This window comes from Eumetopias jubatus, unplaced genomic scaffold, assembly GCF_037043125.1.
Source record: "Eumetopias jubatus isolate StellerSeaLion01/CBP00866 unplaced genomic scaffold, mEumJub1_p1.0 scaffold_7, whole genome shotgun sequence".
In the NCBI taxonomy this organism is placed as follows: domain Eukaryota; kingdom Metazoa; phylum Chordata; class Mammalia; order Carnivora; family Otariidae; genus Eumetopias; species Eumetopias jubatus.
This window is the reverse complement of record NW_028274813.1, coordinates 40,623,087-40,647,859: the sequence shown is the minus strand read 5'-3', so window position 1 is coordinate 40,647,859 and position 24,773 is coordinate 40,623,087. Positions and strand designations below refer to the sequence as shown.

At 37.5% G+C, this 24,773-nt stretch overlaps 1 pseudogene; it reads right to left on the bottom strand.

The window, feature by feature from the left end:
* On the bottom strand, positions 1–19,990 carry LOC148163876 (potassium channel subfamily K member 16-like; annotated as a pseudogene).
* Positions 19,991–24,773: the final 4,783 nt, after the last annotated feature.

The following is a 24,773-nucleotide window of genomic DNA, read 5'->3' as shown; positions in this document are numbered from 1 at the left end:
TCAAATCTTGTTAATTCTGTGGCTATAAATGTTAATAGAATTCTGAGATTCAATTGACATACCTAATACATAGTCACCAAACCCAATGGTGGTTAAAGAGATAAATGCAAAATACAGTCCTTCCTTGTAAGTCCAGCCTTCTGTATGCATGAAAAGTAATGATGGTAGCAAGATGAAAATGACAAGTCCAGTTACCAAGAAAAAGATGAGAGTGTACATTTTAATTTTTCTTTAAAAAAGAAGAAAAATAAGAAAGGAAAGAAGGAAGGAAGGAGGGGAGAGATGAGGAGGGGAGAAGCAGTGAGGGGGGAAAGGAAGGAAGGAAGGAGAAAGGACGGGAGGAAGGAAGGAGATAGGGAGGGAGATAGGAAGGGAAGGAGGAAGAGAGATGTTAAAATCAACCCAATTTGGTCCCCTGGGTGGCTCAGTCGTTAAGCGTCTGCCTTCGGCTCAGGTCATGATCCCAGGGTCCTGGGATCGAGCCCCACATCAGGCTCCCTGCTCAGCGGGAAGCGTGCTTCTCCCTCTCCCACTCCCCCTGCTTGTGTTCCCTCTCTCTGTGTGTCTCTCTCTGTCAAATGGATAAATAAAATCTTAAAAAAAAAAAGAATAAAAAAATAAAAAGAAAATAAAAATCAACCCAAGTTTAGTCAGAGAGCTATTGACAACTAAACCACCATTTGTACCTTACAGATCCTTTCCTGACCAAGGGCTTGCTTGGTGTATCCTACTTCACTCTGATTCACAGACAGACTTCTTTTGCATCTAGGAATATTTCCCAGCTCAGTCAACTGAATCATCTTCCTCCTTGTAAATCTCTGTTACTGATCCTTTAAATCAAGCTTCTCTCTTCATGCATTTTACTGCACTTTACATTGTTTTCATGTAAAACAATTCTTTCATTCCTGCCCTCCCAAGGTCTCAGACTATAATGTTCTTTTGCCTTATGACTTGCTTACTCCCACCTCCAGCTCTGGGTCCCACTGGTGTGCAAAAAGGTAGGATGAACAATCACTATTTGGACATTAACTTTTTGAGGCAAATAAATTGATCATATTTTGTTAAGAGACATCCCACCACCTCAAATTACAAGAGAAAATAAATGAATTTTCCCATCTGAAAATTGGATATTCCATTTACAGTTCTATATCATATTAATTAATTAAATGCTTTTATGATCTAATTCAAATTCATTCAATAAGAATTTATTGTTTTCTATTAGTATCATGAGAGATATTCAAGAGACAAAATAAAACAAAGAAAGTTTGTCCACACAGAGATTACAGTTTTGTGGGAGGAAAGGAGAAGAGACAGATAAGTAAACTAACATTAGAAATAACATGTTTTAAACTTTCATTTATAAAGCACTTCATATAGGATAGACACTGCTAAGGGCTATACATACTTTTTGATTTATTATTGTAAAGGGCCATCTTGTCAAAGTTGTCTTAAATTTTAGTGTTTATATAATATGCTTATTGCGATGCTGACATTGCATTGTAAGATTTGCAGTACTTTCTAAATTTGTTGGAATATGGAGCTGATGTAATACAATTCTTCTTTATATTTTTTTCTCTGAAATTTGAAAAGAAAGACTCATTATTGGACTTTAGAGATGTTCAAGCCTGTATAACCAGCCCATGGAAAATAAGGGCAGAATTAGAGGAAAGTGGAAGAAATAGATAGCTAACTTGTAGTATGTATTTTGGGACTGTTAAGGAGCTTTGGAAAGAAGAAGAGATTAATATGCAAAAATTTCATTTTCTAAGGTAACTACTGTTAATAGCTCCTTTTATTTAACTTTGTATGATAGTGGCAAACTCAGAGTATGCTATGTCACTGATAAAATGGTATTTGGATCATGCTATTATCTGGTACTTGAGTGACTCTGTCTGATGAGTTTGTTTTTTTTTTAAAGATTTTATTTATTTATTTGACAGAGAGAGACACAGCGAGAGAGGGAACACAGGCAGGCAGGAGTGGGAGAGGGAGAAGCAGGCTTCCCGCCGCACAGGGAGCCCGATGTGGGGCTCAATCCCGAGACCCTGGGATCATGACCTGAGCCGAAGGCAGACGCTTAACGACTGAGCCACCCAGGAGCCCCTGATGAGTTTCTTTAGACATATCTATAAGCATGTATATAAGGTACAACCTTCGCCTTGCATAGGCTCTGGAAGGCAACATCCAAGAGATCTTGAGTTTCTGAAACAACCAAATCTTTGATACCAGACATAATTACAAGTGTTGATAACATTCCTCCAGGGGGGGAAAATGGGTAAAATCTTTGCAGATGCCATATGATCTCCTTCCCTGAAGCTGAAAGAAACTTCTCTGGTTGAACTATTTCACAGAGGATTTTTGGTCCCTAAGGAATGCTCAAAGCCCTTGCCTCTCTATTCACCCCCAAGAAAGAATTGTTGGTAAGAATGGGTCAAGTCCAAGAGCATTCACTGATCACTACTGTAGAGTAGGTGACCAAATAATCTCCTAGGAGTTTCTTTCTCTGGACTCCACTTCCTTGGGACTGGGGAAGTAACAATTAGCTAACTAGCCACTCTTACTCATTGCTGCTCTGTCCTGAGAAGACCTGGGGCAGCTGGCTTAGAGCAAGCCTGTTTAGACATCAAGCTGACCGTTTAATGATCACTCTGAAGCCAGTAGGTATGAGTCCAGAGAAGGGAAAGGAGCATCCTGCTTCAGTTGTCTATTTTAACTGGATTAGTTTGGCTTATGGAGTCATTGCTAAGGTGCATCCTGGGTCACAGGAACACCTGATGCAGACCCTCCTGGTAATAAGAGCAAGCAATGTCTATCCTTGCCCTCTCTACATACACTTCCTGGGACACAGCACCAGGAATGGACCATCCACCCACATCAGCTCTCTCTGTCCCACTTTGCCCCAACTTAACACAAATTTCCTACCAGTTTTCCCAACAGCTCTTCCAACGATATACTTTTGTAATCTATAGCCTTAAATAATTTCTTGCCCTTAGCAGTATCGAGGCAGGGATTCTGAGGCGAGAGAGCTCAGAACCTAGAATCAGAAGAACTGAATTCAAGATGATAACCTCCTGTAGAAAATCTACATGTTAGGGTTACTGTACTTAGCTCATAAGGTGGTTCAGGAAATCAAAGAAAATTATGGTTGTAAATGTGTGCATATAAACCTATATGCATACATTATATAATATTCTACAAGTGTTCTTTGAAATAATACTTCTGTTTTCTGAAGAAGAAAAATAAAACCCTGTAGTTATTTTGGTCTGAATACCCTTTTCTTGATCTAGGAATTCCATAAAAAATAGGGCTAGGGCAAGCATATCAAATACACATATACACACACAAATAGTTAGAGGGATCCCCAAGAAAACATAGAAGACACAGAATATCTGAACCATAGGAGTTCTGGGAGCAAGTAACCCATAACCTAATGGATAATAAAAGACAAGTTTATTATTTGTTCAATACTACTACTCCTTGGAACATGCACTTTTTGATGTTTTGTTGTTAATGTTTTGTTGTGACATATAACTTTTAAAAGTATTCTCCAGTCATTTTATATCCAGGAGTTTCTCCTAATGAAATGATCAGAAAAGTGCATGGAACACTACATCAAAATAAATAAATAAACAAACAAAAAGAATATCACTAAAGCATTATTTGAGTGAATAATTGGAACTAACATAAATATCTAACATTAGAAGGGATATGCTGAGGAAAATGGCTCGGTAAAATGCGGTTTTTAAGAATTACACTGTGGAAGTATATTCAATGATATGGGGAATTAATCATATATTGCTGTGCAAAAAAAAAAGACTTTTTTGTGGATTCTGCTATAACCATTTATAACATCTATTTATGGGATAACAGAAAGCAAAATGGAGAGATTTGCTCCTTTGCATATAGTCAACTTGAATAAGTCAGTCTTGCTACTGAATCTAATTTTAATCTCTACGTGTTAGTATTTGGTGCCTTATATACAGCACAAGATTTAACAAAATTTCATTTTTCCGAATTGTGGATTTGGAGTTGTTTCTGTGAAACACCCAGACATACACACACAAAGAGTTGACAGTTTTATCCCTTCTTTGCCCATGGCTCTTAAGTTCAATTTTTATTTCCAATGATACAAAAGAATAGGAATGCAGTATCTCTCTCTCTCTCTCTCTCTCTCTCTCTCTCTCTCTCACACACACACACACACACACACACACACACACACACACACACAAACACATACACACACACATACACAAAGGTGGGGTAAGAATGCCTTACCAAAGTTTTACAATTTTGAATGGAGTTCTTACAAAAGTTCCCTTGGTTGCCTGTGGTGATATTTTAAACAGCCTGGCAATGTTAAAGCCTTTGCAACCTGAGGAGTTCATGTCCATTTAAAGTCATGCCTGGGGGAGCCTGGGTGGTTCAGTCGTTGGGCGTCTGCCTTCAGCTCAGGTCATGATCCCAGGGTCCTGGGATCAAGCTCCACATCAGGCTCCCTGGCTTCTCCCTCTCCCACTCCCCCTGCTTGTGTTCCTGCGCTCTCTCTCTCTCTCTCTCTCTCTCTCTGTCAAATAAATAAATAAATAAATAAATAAATAAATAAATAAAATTAAAAAAAAATAAAGTCATGCCTGAACTCATATAAATTCATAGTTTGCCTTGACTCACATTTGTTTAGAAGAATGTGTTTCAAGAATAAAGGCAAAGTAGGCTTATCGACTGTTTCCAGGCTATAAAATAAGGACTGCCTCTGTTCTTCAGGCAAGCTGGTACTTTGATTGATTCTGTCTCAACAACATAAAAATACAAGAACATCAAATGATAGAGAATGGTCAAATGGTTTCACCTCTCTTAACCTCCCCCCTGCCCCCACCCCCTACCCCCACCCCCCCACCCCTATTAAGCAGAACCAATGAATGCAGTTGAACGCCTGAAGTTAAAATTATTCATCCACTGTGGCCCCAAGCTGGAGCGGCTTAGGAATCAGATGACAAAACTCATGCCCACTGTTGCAAGCAGGCTGTGAAGGCACATACATGATTTGTGTCTTTCCACAATGTCAGCTTTATTCAGTCATTAGCAAGGTTAACGTAACTGTAAAGCAGGTTCAGGATTCCAAATTCAATGACATTTCACTACACATTTAACTTAGCTTCTTACCATCACACAAAGCAAAGTATAATACAAAGTCCTGACAAACAAAATACAACAAGGGGTAAGAAATTAACAAACCAAATGTAGAGTCAGTGCACGTGCATGGGAAAGATGAGGACTCAGTCCAGCCTGGGTCAGCTCTCTGAACATGCTGCTTATTATGTTCAAGCAGTGAAGGGCCTCTGTTATGTTCAGAGATCATTCAGGCAGAGCCTTGGTTGGCAGTTGCCTTTCTGATGCAGTCAGACGCAGAAGGGTCAGCATCTGGAGAGTCGGACAGTTTGCTGCAAAAGTCCTCGATTTTGAAAGCTGCTTAATCAGTCTTGGGCCTTTGCAGGTCTCTTCTGGTTCTGCTGGTTATCAGTTCTGGAAGTCATCAGCCTGTGCTGGTTTCATCAATATCTAATCTTAGCAGCAATGCCCTTGGTTGCTTATGTTCCTGCTTGACATGAGTGACTCCATCTTGCTCTCTACATCCACCAATCACCTGGACTTCTGTGAACACTACCAGGCGATACACCAAAGAAGGTGGTCATTCAGACCCCTGTTGTTATTATCCTCGGGGCAGAAACCATAGGTCATGGTGACATCCAATCCCAACATGTGGGTCCCTAAAAGTCCACGATTCTCTCAATTCTTTTATTGAAATATAATAAGCAAGTGAGAATGGTTTCTAAACAGGTATTATATTGCTGGGAATTTACAGGCATCGCATTCTCCATAACTATGAATATGCATCCTATTTTTAGTAAAGGAAATATATCTGAGCATGCCATACTGAGAATAACAGTCTTCATTTATTAACTTTCTCTAGTCTCATGAGAAGGAAAATTCCACAGCAGTGCCAGAGGCCTCTGGCAGTCTAAACTGGTATTTCCCAGGAATCTCCTGAGGGTCTTTGGCAATGTTTTTCTTAAATTATGTTTCTTCTTTTTGTAAACCCTGGCAGTTGCTCTTAGTTGAAATTAAAATATCACAGAATTGTCTAAAATTTAGCAGAAACCTATGGTAACTTCTTTCTTTTAAAATCACAAAATTCTCTAGCCAAGTTCTAGCTGAATTCCAAAGAAACTTGTAGACATCTTAGTTCTATCCGGAGTCCTGGAAAGTCTGACTGGTTCTTGCTTTGCTACTTATCTCACTCATATGTTGGAAGACTAGATGGAAATGCCATTGCCAAGACCACCCCCGCTAAAGAGAAAAGGCCATCAGATTTGTTATGGAAGACACAAGTGATCTAAAATCACAAATAAAGGGGAAGCTGCATGTAGCGGTGAAATATCATCTTAAAAATAAAAGCAGCTTCTGAATTTGCAGGTTGAAGGGGTTATGACTTATGTAGACAAAGTTCCCCTTTATAATAATTTAAATACTTGGCATTCTAAATAAAAAATAAAACGAAATTAAACTAAAGCACCTTACTCACCTATTGTGCTTAATGTGGATGTCACAAATGAAAAAGAATTCTTAAAATTCCAACTCAAATAAAGAATTTCATTTAAGGAAATTATTCCGTTTTTTACAGAAAAAAATCAGTGCCTACAAGTTAACACGGAACAGAAAGAAGTAAGCATGAGCTTGATGAAATGTATGCCCTTTCCCTTAAAGCAATATGAAAAGCAAAGCACCACTGTGGAATTTAGATTCCATCAGGGGGTAATAAACATAAGTATTGTCTAATCTGTTAGGAGGTGATAAGAGGTAAGATCACAATAAGGTGGGACAGGGAAAGCCTCCTTGAGAAGGTAAGATTTGGGCCAGGACTTCAAAGCAGTGAAAAAGTTAGCCCAATATTTGAGAAAAGAACATTCCAAGCAGAGGAAACAACCAGATCAAAGATAAGAGCCTGGGCTATTCTAGAGACATCAAGCGCTGTGACTAGAGCAAAGTTGAGGGCAGAGTAATAGAAGAGTAAATAGAGGAGGATGACCAAATCATGTAAGATTAAAGAGCTTTACCTTTCAACCTGACAGAAATGGGGAGAGTCACTGAAAGTTTTGAGCAGGGATGACTGGCCTACCAAAGGGATGCCAGAAGGATCACTTGGCTGCTGTTACTTTGAAAAGAATATGGAGAACCAAGTCAGAAACAGGTCTATTAGAAGAATATTGCAGAACTCCAGAAGCTCCAGAAGAGACCAAATGGTGGCTCAGTGAGACCAAGTGGGGGTGAGAAGCAGTGAGAACCTGATACGTTTCAGGGGCCCAGCCAGCAGCTTTTCCTGAGAGATTACAACTAAGAGGAAGAGCATAGTCAAGGATGACTACCAGACCTTTCACCTGAGCAATCCAAAGAATGGAGTTGTCATCAACTGAGGTGAGGAAGGCAGTGGTGATTGGGGTGGGTGGCAAATTCTCCTTTTGAAAGGAAAAGAGTAGGTGCTCATTTTTGGAAATGAGGAGCCTGAGCACTTTGTTAGACATCCAAGTGGAGATTTCAAATAGGCAAGTGGATTCACAACCTGGAATTTGTGGGAAAGGCCTCAGCTGGAGATAAAAATTGGAGAGTTTTTGGCACGTACATGGTATTTAAAGCCATGAGAGAGATGAACCACAAAGGAAATGAGAATAAATAGAAAAGAGAAAAGTTCTGAGGACTGCATCCAGGAGCTCTTCAAAATTATTGAGAAGAATGGAGCCAGCAAATTCAACTCAGAAGAAAAAAACAGATGAAACAGGAAGAAAATCAGGTTAGATGTGGTACCCTGGAAGCCATGTGAAGAAGGTATATCAAGAAGGAGAGAGGGATCACCAGTGGTAAGTGCTGCTAATACGTCATGTAAGATGAGGCCAGACTGTAAAGAAATTTTAACTATGGCCATGTTTTTGAGTGACTCTATAGGAGGGGCGTGTGTGGATTGCTGGTTGAAATGGTGAACACCATAATCACTTGTAAATAGTATACAATGAAGAATGGCATAAAGATGACATTAGGGCTACATGTAACTTTAAGTAGTGCGGCGGGCTCTTTTTTCTTGCCTACTTTCCTAAAATTCCATTAAAATAACACTAAAAGCGTTCAAAACAAAATAACAAAACATAACACTGAAAAGCAAGAATCATAGTTAAATCTAAATTGTGAAGTATTTCCAAAAGACATAAAAGAAATGAAACTGATTACTAAAGAAACAGAGACAAAAAAGCCCAAACTCAAAAGAAAAAATAGACACAATCTGCCATGGGGATGAATGCTGCTTTTCACATAAAATTCCCAGAGGTACTTCAAGTTCAGCATCATTCATTAGACACGGGGCAGGTGGCTACACATAGTAGTTATTAAAGGAAGGAAGGGAGGGAGAAAGGTAAGGGGAGGTTTTGCGCCCAATACTCTCCTTAAGACTTGCCTGACCAATAGCAAAACCAGACAAAAATAACATAAAATGATTACACAACTCTGAATATCCCAAAAACCACTGAACTGTGAATTTTAAGTAAGTGAATTATAAGAGTAGGAGAAGAGTATCTCAATAAAGCTTTTCTTTTTAAAGAGCACATAAGGATTTATGTAATCACCACTAAAATCAAGATACAGAGCTATTCTGTCCACACAACACAAAACTCTCCCTTATGCTACCCCTTGATACTCACACAGCAACCACCACCACCCCTATCCTTAACCTCTCTTAACCACTAATCTGTTTTCCATCTCTATAATACTGATTTGATGCTTCTTTAAGAATTCCAGATATTAACTAAAATTTTCTATCTTTTCCTAGATTTTCTTAAACTATTAACCATACTTATTTTAAAGTCTTTAGGTGATAACTGTATCAAATCATTGGTGAGTCTCTAATGCTTGTGGTTCAGTTAGTTTCCAGTCAGTTGTTCCTATTTTTAATCATATTTCCTAATTTCTAATTGGCTGCCGGCCGTTGTATATGAAAATTTGTGGAGAGACACTGGATGATGTTATCTTCCTTAAAAAAGAGGGTTGGGGGTTTATTTGGCAGGCAGATGGAATACCAGCAGATCACTTGAATCCTGTTGAGAGTTGATTTTATGCTTTGTTAGAGCTTGCCGTATCTTCAGTTTTCCTTGTAGGATGTGGTGTTTCTGGGATCTCAACAGACAACTCGGGGTGTTTCCCAAATCCCCTCGAACTTGGTGAGCCTTGAACTCCAACTTCCATCTCCCTGGGAACAGATGGCTGCTCAAGTCTCTACACAGCTCTTTGGAATCACAGACACTGCTTTCATTTGTTTTTCTGAGGCCTTACTGTGCACATGCACGACTGAGGAGCCGGCCAACAGCCTGAGAGGAATTCATAGTAGATGTGGTATTTGTGAACTTTCTTACTTTGAGGATTCCTCCTCTCTGGGATTTTCTTCTCAAATTGCAAGCACTGTTAGAGCCCCACGTTCTGACTGGTCACTTCAGCCTCGTAAGCCTACGGCTCTCTGCTAGGACTTACTGCCTCTCACCAAGTCAACTGGGAAGTAATTCACAGAGCAGAAGACAAGTAAATGTGGAACTTGGCTCATGCACTTGCTTTAAATGGTCATTCTCCTTTTGGGTTCGACCTACTTTGCCTATACTCCTGTGTTTTCAGACCATTATTTTTGCAATATTTGTTTTGTTTTGCTTTGATAATTGTTGTCAATGGAAGAGTTGGTCCAATACTAGTTATTCTTTCCTGACCCTCAGGATATCTTACAGAGTTTTTCCACCCTTGATGTATCTGCTCTGTAACTTTTCCTCTTTCCTATCTCTGTCTTAACCCCTTTGCGTTCTCTTACTGTTTTCTTTATGTCTCCTACCACTAAAAGAGCTTACCTCTTTTCCCTCTCTCTTCAGAGGACAGTAAACTAGTGCTATTATTTATGCAAGTTTAAGTAAAACACACAGGAAGGCATTCTATAAAATCTTTTATCTACAGCTGTCTTTCACACAACTGGCAAATTTATAACTCTCAAAACAAAAACCCCTTTATCTCTTACCTGCAAAAAGATTTCAAGCTCTTCTGGAGTTATGTTGGCGTAGTTACTCATGAAAGCTTCTCTGGCTTCCAAAAACAAATTTTCAACTCCTCCTGAATGTCTGTCTCCAAAGCTTGAAATACCTTCGACCCCATCAAGCAGTAGCTCACAAAAGCAGTTATATGTACCCATAGACTGGGAAGCAACCATCTCTGTTAGATAACTAAAGAAAAATGGAACGAGAGGCACAGGAAGCCAGATTGCTTATCTCCTTCCCCAAAACAAAAGACAAACAACAAGAAAGGTCTCTTTCCCATAAAGAAAAATGTGATCTTATACTTAAATAAATATATAGAAGTAAACAATCCCAAAATATTCACACAAAGCAAAATGAAATTTGAACTCCAATTGTATCCTGACACAAAGTATCCTTGTCTGTGAAAATATAGGGGGAAAAATTTGTTTCTGGGGCGTGTTAGTCAAAGTAAGAGTAGGGAAGGGACTTTGTTCAAATACCACTGTTTAATCACTCATATGCCGGCAGTTAGAGGCAGATGAGTCCAGGATAGCTTATTCTTGAGCAATGTTTCTGTAGGTTCAAAAATATGGATTATTAGTTAGTTTGCCCAATCCAGATGAATTTGGGTGGATTTTCTACCCTGAGGTCTTTGTCTAATCCTCATTTCCTATTCTTCTCCGTGCTGCTTAGCATGAAGGAATTAAAAACTACCTATTGAGTAGAAAAAACAGCCATTTTTCTTGATGAGACCTGACTCTAACATGGGACCTGACAATGCAGCCAAATGATTGTCCTGCATTTCTCCAAAGAAGACATACAAATGGCCAACAGACATATGAAAAAATGCTCAACATCACTCAGCATCAGGAAAATACAAATCAAAACCACAATGAGATACCACCTCACACCAGTCAGAATGGCTAAAATTAACAACTCAGGAAACAACAGATGTTGATGAGCATGCAGAGAAAGAGGAACCCTCTTACAGTGTTGGTGGGAATGCAAGCTGGTGCAGTCACTCTGGAAAACAGTACGGAGGTTCCTCAAAAAGTTAAAAATAGAGCTTCCCTATGACGCAGCAATTGCACTACTAGGGATTTACCCCAAAGATACAAATGTAGTGATCCTAAGGGGTACCTGCACCCCAAAGTTTATAGCAGTGATGTCCACAATAGCCAAACGATGGAAAGAGCTGAGATGTCCATGGTAGACAACAACAAATGATTGTCCTGATTCTCAGAGAAATTCTTTGGAGATAGCCTTGATTTTTTATTTTATTTTATTTATTTATTTGACACAGAAAGAGACAGCGAGAGAGGGAACACAAGCAGGGGGAGTGGGAAAGGGAGAAGCAGGCTTCCTGCCGAGCAGGGAGCCCGACACAGGGCTCAATCCCAGGACCCTGAGATTATGACCCAAGCCGAAGGCAGTCGCTTAACCAACTGAGCCACCCAGGTGCCCTGCCTTGATTTTTTATACAGCTGTTTCAAACCTACCTCCTTCCTTACCAATCTCTTCCATCAGAAACTGAATCAGATAAAATTTAAAAAAGACTGAATCATATCTCAACACTACAAGCCCTTGGCATTGTGGAATAGCTTTGTCATTATTTGATTTACAAAGTAAAATTATATTTTGGAAGTGTCATGGAACAATTAGAAACATTTCCTCAGATAGATATATATTAAAGTCAATATAACAGTTGGAGTATATACTTTGAAATAACAAATGAACCAATATGGAAATGATAGATATTCTTCAAAGGACCATAAATTTAATCTCTCTATATACAGATATTTCAACTTCCATTAAAATTATAAAAATAGTAACATTTTTCCCAGATTTTTGGTATGAGTACATTGTTTGCTAGTCTGTGTTCAAAGAATAGTATTAGACTTCAAGAAGAAAAGAGACCTAAGTAAAATAGGATTTTTCAGATCCTACTTTATTTTTATTGTATTCTATGAATAAGGAAAAAAAGAAAAAATTCTAAGATTCACTGTAAGAGTAATAAAAAGGAATACACATCCAGTGATTTGTCAAGAAACATTATACTATTAGGAGAAAACAATCTCCAGGCAAGTCTTCACCCAAAACTAGGCTGTAACTCACCAGGCTAAGCTTCCACTCAAATAGAACATCTTTAAGCAGTCCTACCTTTAAGTGGATAGTTTTCCTTACCTTCATTTTTCGTGGTGTGCTTAGGCAATACTCCTTCAGCATATGAGTGGTAATGCAGAGCCCTCTAAGTGATCTCATATCAACACCACAATGATTTCTGGAGCCTTGGGAATAGCTAGTTCTACAGATAGTCCCCCTCCCCTTGGTTACAATGGATTCGTTTCCCATGGCTGCTGTAACAAATTACCACAACCTTAAGGGCTTAGAACACAAATATATGATTACACTTCTGGAGGTCATAAATTCAAAGTGGGTCTCACTGAGCGCAAGGCAAGGTGTCAGCTGGGCTATATTCTTTCTGGAGGCATTAGGGAGTTATCCATTTCCTTGTCTTCTCCAATTTATACAGACTCTCTGCATTTCTTGGCTTGTGCCTCTTCCTTCATCTTCAAAGTCAGCAGTGTAGCATCTTCAAATTTCCCTGACTCTGACTCTTCTACCCCCCTCTTTTATTTAAAGGGACGCTCATGAATATATTGTGCCCACCCTGATAATCCAGAGTAATCTCCCCATCTCAAGGTCAGTTTATTGGCAACCTTAATTCCTCCCTTGCCAAATAAAATAACATACATATTAACCAAAATAGTACAATTAACAATCTTGGCTCAAGTTAAGGGCTCAATAAAATGTAACTATTTTTAGTACCATGTAAATGACTAGCATAGGGACCAATGTATAGCAGATGGCCACTAAATTCATACCATAACTATGAAGAAGTGCTAAGTGTTATTAGTCATGGAATTATTATGTTTGATATGGGTGCTGCATCACATTCATCTTAGTATTTCTCACAATTTTATAGCATATGTAGGTATGCATTATATATGTCTACTATATGGATCAGTCAGAATTCATTCGGCTAAAAGTAATATAACCCCACCTCAAATTTTCTTAAACAAAAATAAGAAATTTATCAGCTCACATACCTGAAAAATGCAGACATGGATGACCTCTGGAGCAGACATTGTTGGTACTTGCCCAAGTACCTACCTCTCTCTGTATTAGAAGTCTGAGGGTTTTTATCTGACTTGGGAGCAGGACCAGCCATACAAAGGGCAAGGTAGAAGTGTCAAAGGCTTAATATCCCTGAAAGCAGCCAGAAAACAAATAACTGGGGAGCTAGTGAAAAACTTCTCCAGCTTCCTAGCCCCTCGAAGAGGATGACTCTGACACATGTCCAATACTGCCTCCCAAGATCCTCAGTGGAATTGAGCCCCAGTTGGCCACAATATTAATATGCTCAAAAAGACATCCTTTATGGTCTTCTTTCACTTCTCAGTCTCTTTTCATCACCCCCTTACCAGCATTTCTGAGTTCACCTCCCAAATAAATTACTTGCTCTCAACTTGAGAGCATTGCTTCAACATTTGGACAGCAACTCTAACCACCACCACCCCGCCCCCCACCCCAGGTATTGCCTTTAGCTGGTGTCCTAATCAGGTCTCAATAAGGCATTCTACCAAGTAAGGGTCAGAGTGATGAGGACTGAACTCAGAGTTTCTTGTTGAGTCAGAATTGGAGGAGTGCAGGGATTTAGGAAATCAACGAAAGATGGGATTCATTCCGATGGTTTCTTAGTTTTCTAATCTTCTAATTCTTTTTTAATTTTAGGGGAGATGGGCAATTTAATTGTAGTATCCTTCTTGAGACGAGTCTGTTAGGAATCTTGGAAGAGTCATATGAAGAATGTTGAAGAGGTGGGAGCGGAGATCTTCCCCAAGAAGTAGACAGGCAGTTTATCTTCCTGGAAGCATGTCACATTCTGTAGCCAGGGCCATCACATACAGCCTGAAGGTTGTGCATGACCTGACGCCAGGGGTACCATTTACAGAAACTAGCATGAATGGCAGCCCTGGAGTTGTTCTGTGCCACATCTGCATCTGTATAGAGTCCCTTTCTGTAGCAATAGCTCCAGTCCTGATAAGAGTTAAAGCTTAGGAAGGGGTGGTCTCACCAGGTGCATTGTTTTTGTTTTGTTTTGTTTTGTTTTTTTCAAAGCCAAGGACTTCTACTTCATTTTTTCTTTCTTTCTTCCAAGTTTTTATTTGAACTCAAGTTAGTTAACATATAGTGTAGTATTGGTTTCAGGGATAGAATTTAGTGATTCATCATTACGTGTAACACCCAGTGCTCATCCCAACAAGTGCCCTCCTTAATGCCCATTACTCATATACCGATCCCCCCTCATACCTCCCCTCCAGCAACCCTCAGTTTGTTCTCTATCAGTTTGTTCTCTAGTCTCTCATGGTTTGCCTCCCTCTCTATTTTTATCTTATTTTTCCTTCCCTTTTCCTATGTTTATCTGTTTTGTTTCTTAAATTCCACATATGAGTGAAATCATATGGTATTTGTATCTCTGACTGACTTATTTGATTTAGCATAATACACTCTAGTTCCATCCAAGTTGTTGCAAATGGCAAAATTTCATTCTTTTTGATGGTTAAGTAATAATCCATTGTGTGTGTGTATCTATATGTGTGTGTGTGTGTCTGTGTGTGTGTGTGTGTGTGTGTGTATATATATATATATATATATATATATATATATATATATATATATATATACACACCGCATTTCTTTATCCATTCATTAGTCAATGGACCCTTGGGCTCTTTCCATAGTTTGGCTATTGTTGATAATGCTGCTATAAACATGGGGGTGCATGTATCCCTTTGATTCTGTACTTTTGTATCCTTTGGGTAAATACCTATTAGTGCAATTGCTGGGTTATAGAATAGTTCTGTTTTTAACTTTCTGAGGAACCTCCATACAGTTTTCCAGAGTGGCTGCACCAGTTTTCATTCCCATAAATAGTGCAAAAGCATTCCCCTTTTTCTGCATCCTCACCAACATTGTTGTTTCCTGGGTTGTTAATTTTAGTCATTCTGACAGGTGTGAGATGGTATCTCATTCTGGTTTTGATTTGTATTTCCTTGATGATGAGTGATGTTGAGCATCTCTTCATGTGTTTGCTAGTCATCTGGATGTCTTCTTTTGCCTATTTCTTAACTGGATTATTTGTTTTCTGGGTGTTGAGTTTGATAAGTTCTTTATGGATTTTGGATACTAACCTTTTATCAAGTATGTCATTTGCAAATATCTTCTCCCATTCCATAGGCTGCCTTTTAGTTTTGTTGGTTTTTTCCTTCACTGTACAGAAGGTTTTTATCTTGATGAAGTCCCGATCGTTCATTTTTGCTTTTGTTACCCTTGTCCCGGCAATGTGTCTAGTAAGAAGTTGCTGAGGCCAAGATCAAAGAGGTTACTGCCTGTGTTTTCCTCTAGGATTTTGATGGTTTCCTGTCTCACATTTAGGTCTTTCATCCATTTTAAATTTATTTTTGTGTATAGTGTAAGAAAGTGGTCCAATTTCATTCTTCTGCATGTGGCTCTCCAGTTTTCCCAACACCCTTTGTTGAAGAGAATTTTTTCCATTGGATAGTCTTTCCTGCTTTGTCAAAGATTAGTTGACCATAAAGTTGAGGTCCATTTCTGGGTTCTCTATCCTGTTCCATTGATCTATGAGTCTGTTTTAGTGCCAGTACCATACTGTCTTGATGATGACAGCTTTGTAATACCACTTCAAGTCCCGAACTGTGATGCTTCCCGCTTTGCTTTTTTCTTTTCTTTTCTTTTCTTTCTTTTCTTTTCTTTTCTTTTCTTTTCTTTTCTTTTCTTTTCTTTTCTTTTCTTTTCTTTTCTTTTCTTTTCTTTTCTTTCTTTCTTTCTTTCTTTCTTTCTTTCTTTCTTTCTTTCTTTCTTTCTTTCGCTTTTCTTTTTCAACATTCCTTTGGCTATTCAGGGTCTTTCCTGGTTCCATACAAATTTTGGAATTGTTTGTTCTAGCTCTGTGAAAAATGCTGGTATTATTTTGATAGGGATTGCATTGAATGTGTAGATTGCTTTGGGTAGTATAGACATTTTAACAATATTTGCTCTTCCAATCCATGAGCATGGAATGTTTTTCTGTTTCTTTGAGGTCTTCTTCAATTTCCTTCATAAGTGCTCTATAGTTTTCAGTATACAGATCTTTTACCTTTTGTTTAGGTTTATTCCTAGGTGTCTTATGGTTTTTGGTGCAATTGTAAATGGGATTGATTCCTTGATTTCTCTTTCTGCTGCTTCATTATTGGTGTATAGAAACGCAACACATTTTTGTATGTTGATTTTATATCCTGCAACTTTGCTAAACTCCTGTATCAGTTGTAGCAATTTTTGGTAGACTTTTTTTTTTTTTTTTTGGTGTCCTCTGCAAAGACTGAAAGTTTGACTTCTTCCTTGCTGATTTAGATGCCTTTTATTTCTTTTTGTTGTCGGATTGCTGTGGCTAGGACTTCCAGTAGTATGCTGAACAACAGTGGTGAGAGTAGACATCCCTGTCGTGTTTTTGACCTTAGGAGAAAAGCTCTCAGTTTTTCCTCACTGAGGATAATATTAGCTCTGGGTGTTTTCTATATGGACTTTATGATGTTAAGGTATGTTCCTTCTATCCCTACTTTCTTGAGGGTTTTTATCAAGAAAGGATGCTATATTTTGTCAAATGCTTTTTCTGTATCTATTGAAAGGATCATATGGTTCTTATCCTTTCTTTTATTAATGTGGTGTATCATATTGATTGATTTGCAGATACTGAATCACTCCTGCAGCCCAGGAATAAATCCCACTTGATCGTAGTGAACAGTTCTTTTAAAGTAGTGTTGCATTTGATTTGCTAGTATCTTGTTGAGAATATTTTCATCCATGTTCATAAGGGATATTGGTCTGTAATTCTCCTTTTTGGTAGAGTCTTTGGTTTTAGAATCAAGGTAATGCTGGCTTCATAGAAAGAATTTAGAAATTTTCCTTCCATTTCTATTTTTTTGAATAGTTTCAGAAGAATAGATATTAGCTGCTCTTTAAATGTTTGGTAGAATTTCCCTGGGAAACCATCTGGCCCTGGACTCTTGTTTGTTGGGAGATTTTTGATTACTGATTCAATTTCTTTGTTGGTTACAAGTCTGTTCAATTTTTCTATTTCTTCCTGTTTCAGTTTTGGTAATTTATATGTGTCTAGGAATTTATCTATTTCTTCCAGATTGCCCAATTTGTTGGCATATAATTGCCCATAATATTGTCTTATAATTGTTTGTATTTCTTCGGTGTTGGTTGTGATTTCCTCTCTTACATTTGTGATTTTATTATTTGGGTCCTTTCTCTTTTCTTTTTGATAAGTCTGGCTAGGAGTTTGTCAATTTTGTTAATTCTTTCAAAGAACCAGCCCCTAGTTTTGTTGATTTGTTCTACTATATTTTTGAATTTTGTATGATTTGTTTCTGCTTTAATCTTTATTATTTCTCTTCTTCTGCTAGTTTTGGGCTTTATTTCATGTTCTTTTTCCAGCTTCAGGAGAAGCATTTTTAATAATAATGAGAAATTGAAACAGCCTAATCAGTAAAACATTGGTTAGTAAATGGAATCTTCAGCAGACTTTTAAAAATGTGGTCAATCTATATAAGACACGAGAAGTGTTATAGATACGTAAAATAGAAGAGGAAGGGTATAAAAGTTGTGCTGATTTTATACTTATTTCTGTATTTAAATGCATCAGTAAGTATGCTTGGGTGTTGACTCAAAGCCACTGTGTCTAACAAAATGACAGCAAGACAGAATTCTCATGGCTGTATCTCCTGATACCAATCTTTAAAGTAAGAATCCTTTAAAACCTTTAATGCAAGCTTTCAGTAACAAGCTGTCTGTCATCTGTCTAACTTCAGTCCAGGATCATACGGCCCATGTTTATATAATCACTTCTGCTAGACACAGTCTTGGAAAAGATAAATATAATGGTTAAGATTAAATGCAAATGCAAAATGTTGAGTGTCTCTTACCATGTTGAAATGAGATACAGCCAATTCGGCTCTGTGAAATAGGCTAGGAATTAGAATTGCATTTGCACAATAACTAATGCAAGAATTTCTGAATTCTGCACACCAGTGTACTTATCTGCCAGCCCTGGCTCACCTTCTCAAGTGGACCTAGTGATTGGAACTAGTACCTTAGGTAGGGAGTTGGACATGGTGACAAAGGTCTCATTTTGACTGTCTGCTAGGTTTGAATTGGTGACACACACACAAACACACACACCCACAGCCATCGTGCCTTGCCCCTATCCAAGAAAGCCTCAAGTTTAGTTTAAAATCATCTGTCTGTGTTTTTCTACTCCCCTGTGAATAACAGGTGCCCATCCATACTTTAGCATATTTATTTTATTTGTATAGTTATGAATCCTCAAAAATAAAAATTGGCATGTCAATGATAATTTTGGTTGTTTATTTTTAGGGGGGAACTGAGACTCAAGGGAGCAAATTAAATGGAATTCAACAAATTTCTTATTTTTACTATATGAGAAAATAACAAAGCTCTTAGAAAAAAAATCTTAGCTGAGAAATTGTAGGGAATCTCGGTTGAATCTAAAAGTTTGGCTAAAGTGCTTAGGGAAAAAAAAAAAAAAAGTGAAGCTGACCCAACCTGATGCCAAACAGCTGCTTTAAATGTACAGTTAGAAGAATGTCAATGTGTGCAAGATATGACAGAAAAGGTTGATTTTTAAAATTTCAGAATGAAGGGAGAAAAGTGCCATGTCTACATTAGTTCTAGTATGCCCTTTTTAATAATTTATATTTAACATGTGCATGTTAATGTTTGTTTGCTTTTAAAAATAAGTTCTTGAGCTTTCTAAAAGAACTCTAAACTTAGTACTCTGAATTTTCAGGTTTAATGTAAACCATTTGGGTTTTTAAATGTTCTTTGAAAGTCTCTATGCTTAAAAAGTGTTTCTGTTTGGAAAAGACACCTTCCAAGCAACCAATTAAAATACTTGAAAATATAAAGCTTCCATTTATAAAAGGATTAAAAACAGTCTTTTCATACAGAAGTTTGAACTGTGTTTTCATGAAAAATGAAAAAATATATTTAACATTTCTCAGTTTCAAGATAAATCCCTAGTCAGTTCATCCAGGATGTTATTATAAATTAAACTATGTTTTAACTTATACTTTGGTTTCTCAACAAAAATTTATGCAAAAAAATAATTCCTGTGCATTTCAGAACTGTAGCAGGACAAAATACACTAAGGTATAATCTTTACATACATAAATTGGAATATAGGTTGAGCTGTATGTAACAGGGGTCCAAAGTAATAGAATGAGTTAGTTAGAAGTTTATTTTTCTGTAGCTCACCAGTCTGGAAGCAAATGGTGTCATGCTGGTTTAAGGCATCTGCTCCATGAGGTTTACTCAGGGACCCAGACTCCTATGTTATTGTACCATCTCTAAGACGTTCCACTTATTCTCATGGTCCACGATCCACAGTTGAAGCAAGGTAGGAAAAAAGAAGGCAGAGTAGGACATACCTCCTCCACTTTAATGGCACAATCCTGATTTGTATACAACACTACCATTTATAGACCACTGACCCGATCTTAGTCTCAGGGCCTATTTAGGTGCAAGGGAGGCAGGTACTTGGGGAAATTCAAGATGTCTATTATAGAAGAATAAGAGAATGGGTATTGAGGACAGCTAACAAGCAGTTTCCTTCACAGAGTGCCCCTTTTGCCACCCAAATACCAACTGACATGACTTACCTTCCCTTTTCCTGCAGGGATGCTGCCAAAGTCCCTTCCAGTTGTATCATCAAGTTCCAAGTCTAGGATCTGTTGGTGATGGGCACTTCTCTCCATTATGTGACTCTCTTTGTTCTGATCAGCTACAGTCTAAGAGAAAGCTCTTTTCCCACCAACAGTGGTAGATTTGGGAAAAAGAGGAAATACACTACAGTCACTGTTTCCAGAGTAATAACCAAGTCCTTCCAGTCAGGGATAGTGAAGACCCCTGTCCTGGTGATGAAGCATGTCCCTGATTTAGCTCTGAGGGGCACTACCTACTGTCCATGACTCTTAGTGGTAGAAGGTTATTCCTTGCCCATCAATCCAGTGATCACATCCAAAGGCATTGAAGAGTAAACGTTTCTTGGGGACCACACAGCTTGTTTGTACAATTTGCTAACTGTTGGAGCATGTTTACAAATCCAGAAGTTGCTTAGGGAGACCAATGCATATGAAAATATAATTTCATATTTATACTTCCAATTCCAGTCATCTCTTCATCTCCTTGTCCCATTTTATTTTTGTGCCTCCTTTATCTCAGTAAGAACCTGTTTCTCCCACTTTCTGATTTATCAATTACTTTGACTCATAGAAATACCAATAAAGACATATCGCCAAAGAAAGGACATTATAAGGAAAAGGTTGATTTCCTTAATGTTTAAAGTGTACTTCTACACAGAGAGAAATCAGCAAAAGACAAGAACAAAAATTTGCCCCCAAAATTATAAATGGCCAGTGAATAGGTGAGCTAATCAAATCTATGTCATTGTACTATTCTGAGAAGAAAATAATATGTGTGATTATCATAACAGTTGGCCACACAGTAAGTCCTAAATAAATGCTGTGATAATGATCATGACGATTATTCTGGGGAGTAACCTAAAAACAAAGCAATGGTATACCATTTCTCACATTTTGAATTAGACAGTTTTTTAAAAATAATTTTTAATATAATGGTAACACATAATGTTGGTGACAGTATTAAGAAAGCAACTATTTTCATATACTTCCTGTGGAATATAAATTACTATTATTTTTTGGAAGGCAACTTAAAAATATGGATCAAAAACTTTAAAGTTTTGCAAACTCTTACTCAGCAATTGCATTTTAAGGCAATTTCCTTAAGGGTGTAATCAAGTAAATGTGACAAGATTTATGTACAAGAATGCTTGCCAGACAAGAAACAGGGGGGAAAAAAAGACCCAGAAAGAAACTAAATATCTATCTATAAAGAATTGGCTAAATGAATTATGATGCATACAGCCTGTTTTAATTTTCTTTAGACCCCCTGAATTGTTCAACTGTTTTAAGCTCTTTTTACCACCAGATATTTATAAAGAAAAATAATTCTAATTATTGGATATAAGAGCAAAATGAGAGCTATAACTATTTTCCAGTGCCATGTCCCACACCACCCCCAAACCCTTTCCCCCTTGTCCTGGTAAAAGACTTTCACTGGTTCAGATAGATTTCCCTTCAGAATTGTGTTTTACTCCTCCTGATTCATGGATCATCTATGTAAGTCCACAAGATTTCCAACTTAGAATGATGTAGAATGGAAAGGTTGGGCAGAATTTCATTCAGGCAAAATAGAGGTAATACTGACTGCAGCAGTCTCAGTATGTCCAGAGCTTAGAGCATTTATAGTGTCTCTCCAGATTTCTCTCCACCAGAATAGATAGCTTTTTATCACTGTTCAAGGCTATTACATCAGAAGAGACAGAGATAGTATCCCTCTTTGGTCTATATTTCACTTTAAGGCTCAGGAAGAGAAGAGCGGGTCAAACTAACATTGGCAAAATTGTTTTATCTAACATAAGGAGACAAGTCTAATAAATTAGAATATTCTTCTGCGTGGGTCCTGTTGACCTTCACAAAATTATCTTTTAATTTATGAGAATTCCCATTCTCTTAGGTCCTGGTTGCTGTATTTTTACAAGAGGAAAACCATCTGTAGAAGAAAGTTCCTCTTTGATAACCATTTTGGGATCCACTTTGTATTCTTGAGATGATTGTGTGTTAGGGGTTTTTCCCCCTTTTTTGTCATTGGGTCATGATCAGAGCTATCCAACTCACCCAAAAATTTCAATTACTTTGAATATCAGAAAGATGGGAGTGAGATCTGGGTCTCCTTCTCTTGATGCTCTGGGAATTCTCAGGTAAAGCACGTCAGCTTCTGCCTGGACAAGTGCCTTACTACGTAATTATTTTTTTCTGATTCTAAAAATAATGCTTTCTCTTAATAAAGAATGTATGCAATAAAGGAAGATCCAGAGGGAAAAAGTATTTACATTATTATTACTTCCAACACACAGAGAAAAACATCGTTGATATTTCGATGAATTTCCTTATTATCTTTTTGTGCTTATATCTATACATTGTTGAATATATAAGGATTATATTCTATGTACACTTAACATTTGCACTAAATTAACTCTATAATAATATTTAATATATACTCACTTAATATTATATCTGAAGTTTCTTAAATTATTTGTCTTCTGGGAGGCCTGGGTCGCTCAGTCGGTTAAGCATCTGCCTTTGGCTCAGGTCATGATCCCAGGATTCTGGGATCAAGCCCCATGTTGGGCTCTCTGCTCAGTGGGGAGCCTGCTTCTTCCTCTATGTGCCACTCCCCCTGCTTGTGTCCTCGCTCGCTCTCTCTCTGACAAATAAATAAAATCTTTAAAAAATAGAATATAATAAAATTGTCTTCAAAAGTATAGTTTTAAAGGGCTGCATAACATTCCAGTATAGGAATGTACCATAATTTATTTAACCAAATACCCTTTGCTGGATAGTTAAGTGGCTTTCTATTCTCCTTCATTACAAATAAAGCTGTAACATTCTTGTACATAAATCTTTCTTTTCATCTCTAAATATGTTTTAGGATGTATTCCTTTATAGGGCTTTACTGGACAAGTCTATCTGTAGAACATTTAACATTATCCTTTATAGAAACAGATCAAAGGGGAATGTACTTCTTATCATCCAAGGAACAAAGATGATGTTTTAGCTTTGACTTTTTTTTTTTAATTTGTGGTCTAGAAGTTTGCCCTGGAGTAATCCGCGAGTAGATAGAAATCAATTTTGAAGTGTCTTTTTCAACCCAAGCTTACTCCTTTCAAATCTGAGAACAAAACATTGATACTTTCTTTTTTATTATTTTAAAATTTTTTATTTGAGTATAGTTGACACACAATGCTACATTAGTTTCAAGTGTACAGCATAGTGATTCTACAACTTTATATATTATGCTGTCCTCACCACAAGTGAAGCTACCATCTGTCACCATACGCTATTATAATATCATTGACTATATTCCTTATGCTGTGCCTTTTATTCCCATGACTTATTCATTTCATAACTGAAAACCTGTATCTCTTACTCCCCTTCACCCATTTGCCCCCTTCCACCTCTCTCCCCTCTGACAAACATCAGTTTGTTGTCTGTATTTATAGGTCTGATTCTGCTTTTTCTTTGTTTACTCATTTGTATTTCTTTAGATTCCACATATAAGTGAAATCATATGGTATTTGTCTTTCTCATTCTGACTTATTTCACTTAGCATAATACCCTCTAGATCTATCCATGGTTTCAGAAATGGCACAATCCCATCTTTTTTTGGCTATGTAATATTCCATTGTGTGTATGTATATGTGTGTATAATATATATATATGTAATATATATATATATTACATCATCCTTATCCATTTGTTTATCAGTGGACACTTAGGTTGCTTCCATATCTTGGATATTGTAAATAATGCTGCAGTAAACATAAGGGTACATATGTCTTTTCAAGTTAACATTTTTGTTTTCTTTGGGTTAATGTCCAGTAGTGAATTTTTAAAAAATTTTTTGAGGAATCTCTATGCTGTTTTCCACAGTGGCTGCACCAAATTGCATTCCCACCAACAGTGCATGAGGGTTGCTTTTTCTCCACATTCTTGCTGACACTTGTTATTTCTTGTCTTTTTGATTTTAACCATTCTGACAGGTGTCAGGTGACATCTCATTGTGGTTTTGATTTGTATTTCCCCAATGCCAAGTGATGTGGAGCATTTCTTCATGTGTCTGTTGGCCATCTGGATGTCTTCTTTGGAGAAATATCTATTCAGGTCCTCTGCCCATATTAAATTGGATTGTTTGGTGTTTTAGTGTTGAGTTATATAAGTTCTTTACTTTGGATATTAACTCCATATTGGATATATCATTTGCAAATATCTTTTCCCATTAGTAGGTTACCTTTTTGTTTTGTTGATGGTTTCCTTCACTGTGCAAAAGCTTTTTATTTTGATGTAGCCCTAATTGTTTCCCTTGCATTAGGAGACATATCTAGAAAAATGTTACTACGGCCAACATCAGAGAAATTACTGCCTGTGTTCTTTTTTTTTTCTTAAGATTTTATCTATTTATTTGAGAGAGAGAGAGAGAGCATGAGCACAAGCAGGGGAAAGCTAGAGAGAGAGAGAAAGGAAGAAGCAGACACTCTGCTAAGTAGGGAGCCTGATGCGGGGCTTGATCTCAGGCCCTTGGGATCATGACCTGTGCTGAAGGCAGATGCTTAACTGACTAAACCACCCAGGTGCCCTATTGCCTGTGTTCTCTTCTAGGATTTTTATGGTTTCAGGTCTCACATTTAGGTCTTTAATCCATTTTGAGTTTATTTTTGTGTATGGTTTAAGAAAGTGATCCAGTTTCATTTTTTTTAAAAGTTGCTGTCCAATTTTCCTAGCACCATTTATGGAAGAGACTATGTTTTCCCCATTGTATATTCTTGCCTCCTTTGTTGTAGATTAATTGACCATATAAGCATGGGTTCATTTCTGGACTTCCTATTCTATTCCATTACCT